Below are 3,167 nucleotides of genomic sequence, written 5' to 3'. Positions count from 1 at the left end.
TGTACACCCGCTGTGCCCATTATGAGGAGCTCCCCCCATCAGTTCCTTTTATAAGCACTATTTTGAATTGATTGATTACGGGTGAGAGTTTTATGGTCATTGATGGAACTTCGGTTTACAAAACACAACTGAAGAAGGTCGTTTTATACATTCTACAGAAAGTTGACCTCACTTGTCGTCAGTGGAACACAAAATCAGGTAGTGGTAGGAGGCGCACAGACAGGAAGTGATGTCACCTATAAACAGGAAGTCCCGGATGAGAGGAGAGTCGGGAGGAAGTAGAGAGGAGATGTTGCTGGCAGCAGAGGAAGTCATTGTTCGTTTCTCTCCTTCCTCAGGATTGTACATTAGTGAAGAAAACATCTGGTGAGCCAAGAAGATTCTAGAAGTCACCGAGGTGCTGACGGGAGAGGTGGGCGGTGCCGGGGATTCTGGGACATGATCCAGGAACAGACAAGGGGCGTGTCTGGGTGGTGACTGTATCATTGTGTGTGTCAGGTTCCTATAAGGTGTCAGGATGTCTCTGTCTATCTCTCCATGGAGGAGTGGGAGTATCTAGAAGGACACCGGGATCTCTACAAGGACGTGGTGATGGAGAATGCCCCGCCCCTCACATCACCGGGTAAGAGGAGAGAGCAGTACGGAGGCTCCGCCTACATCCCCCATCATCTGATACACACATAGAAACAATGTATTCAGTCAGTGTGTGTGTTTCCTACAGATGGATCCAGTAAGAGGAACCCACCAGAGAGATGTCCCCGTCCTCTGTATTCCCGGGATCCCACCCAGGAAGATCTCACCATCCCCCACCATGATCAGGTAGGTGGATCTGAGCAACTAAAGAATTCTAAGCTATGAGGTGACGTTCTTCTATGTACCACATGTATTCCGTCATCTTCGGGGTTTAGGATGAAGAAATGGAAGACATGAAAGTTGAGGTGAAAGAGGAAGAAGAAGAGACGTTGGTGGGAGGAGCTCAGCAGTCTACGGAGGAGGGGAAGATGATGATGAGAAGTTCACAGGATGAATCTTCTCTACATACGGAGACCAGTAAGTCATGAACACCACGTGTAGAAGAAGTTCTCATCTTTCAGGTCCACATTGATGGGGGTGTATCAGTGGACAGGAGATATCATCACAAAAGGAAACGAATCTCCATTCTCCCGGTAACGACGTCATCAATGGACAATGTCCCTCGTGGTGATTTGGGTGTATTGTATTCTCGCGTTCCTCAGATCCGTGTCGGAGATCTTCTATAATACTCAGTACCAGACCGACATGTACGACTCCTGAACACAGAGTATGAGGAACACGTCTAACGTTCATTTTAAAATTGTTCCCCAGCAGATGGACGTCATGTCTGGAACGTCTCTGAGGGACGTCTTGTATCTCCAGCTTATAATGACATCACACAACATTCTCCGGGAGTGAATCTCATTACTCATAATAGACATCACAGACCTTCCCATTCAGAGACATCAATGGATCCGTCTAATCCTGAGGAACATTCTGACCAATCACAGGCTGTTACTCCAGATATCCACCTGAGATCTCACAGTGCGGAGAGATCAACAAATCCATCTAATCCCGAACAGTCTCCGTTAAGCCATGAACGCGATCGCGCTGGAGAACGTTCATGGTCATGTTCTGTGTGTGGGAAATCTTTTAGAGAAAAAAGAGTACTTCGTGGACATGAGAAAAGTCATACGGGTGAACGGCCCTATTCGTGTTCAGAGTGCGGGAAATGTTTCATTCAGAATGGTCACCTTCTTAAACATCAGAGAATTCACACAGGTGAGCGTCCCCATAAATGTTCAGAGTGCGGGAAAAGTTTTATTCAAAAAGGAGACCTCCTTAGGCATCAGAGAATTCACACGCGGGAACAACCCTTTTCATGTTCAGAGTGTGGGAAAAGCTTCATTCAGAAAGGAGATCTTCTTAAACATCAGAGAATTCATACAGGTGAACGTCCCTTTTTCTGTTCAGAGTGTGGGAAAAATTTTACCCAGAAAAAGGTGCTTCTTACACACCAGAGAAGTCACACGGGTGAGCGTCCTTATTCATGTTCAGAGTGTGGAAAACGTTTCACTCAGAAAGGAGACCTTCAAATACATCAGAGAATTCATAAGGGTGAGCATCCTTATTCGTGTGCAGAGTGTGGGAAAGGTTTCATTCAGAAAGGACACTTTCTTACACATCAGAGAATTCACACAGGTGAGCGCCCCTATCTGTGTTCAGAATGTGGGAAAAGTTTCATTCAGAAAGGAGACCTTCATATACACCAGAGAATTCACAGGGGGGAGCACCCTTATTCATGTTCAGAGTGCGGGAAATATTTCAATGAGAAAGGAAACCTTCTTAAACATGTGAAAATTCACACAGGTGAACGTCCTTATTCATGTTCAGAGTGCGGGAAATCATTCATTAATAAAGGAGCCCTTGCTAAACACCAGAGAATTCACACCGGCGAGCGTCCTTTTTCATGCTCAGAGTGCGGGAAATGTTTCAGTGACAAAGGAAACCTTCATACGCATCAGAGAATTCACACAGGTGAACGGCCCTTTTCATGTTCAGAGTGCGGGAAAAGCTTAATTCAGAAAGGAGACCTTCAAAAACACCTGAAAAGGCACACATGTGCGCATCCCTAATCATGTTCAGTGTGTGGGAAAAGTTTCATTCGGAAGAATGCTTTTGTTACACACCAGAAGATTCACAAGGTTGGCCCTTGTTCTTGCTCGGAGTGCGAGAAACATTTCAGTGACAGAAAAAAAAAGTTTACTGCACACCAGAGAATTCACATGAGCTAACAATCTTCTTTATGTTCAGACTGATGTGGTGGGGGGAGGGGCAAAAAAATATTGAATTTCTCTGGATGTGATAGTTATCTCGTAATTTGCTCCTCTAAACACACAGTGCTGACTTTTCCCGCACTCATCCAGACGGCCCCGTTCAACTAAACTGTGCTAATACATGGACAGATATGGTAATACATGAAGAACACTTTCTATTGGTTGATAATAGAACATTATTACTCTTTCTATGTTTTCTTGCTGCTTTTCAATAAACCGTTCATTTCCTTTAGTTTATTTAAGGGGGTGTATATGCGCTCGGGGATGAGAGAAGTGGTATGTAGGAGCAAAGGTGGTTAGAGAAGGGGGGGGGGGGGG

General features: G+C 45.2%; 1 pseudogene; it reads left to right on the top strand.

Annotated features, from left to right (window-relative positions):
- The first annotated feature begins 1,481 nt into the window (after nt 1–1,481).
- Nucleotides 1,482–3,167, top strand: part of LOC108803732 — a 14,654-nt pseudogene continuing 12,968 nt past the window's right edge.

Source organism: Nanorana parkeri, unplaced genomic scaffold (assembly GCF_000935625.1).
Source record: "Nanorana parkeri isolate BGI_ZX_2015 unplaced genomic scaffold, ASM93562v1 scaffold4109, whole genome shotgun sequence".
Taxonomy (NCBI): domain Eukaryota; kingdom Metazoa; phylum Chordata; class Amphibia; order Anura; family Dicroglossidae; genus Nanorana; species Nanorana parkeri.
Note: the sequence above shows the minus strand (reverse complement) of the source record. Positions and strands in the feature narration are given on the sequence as shown.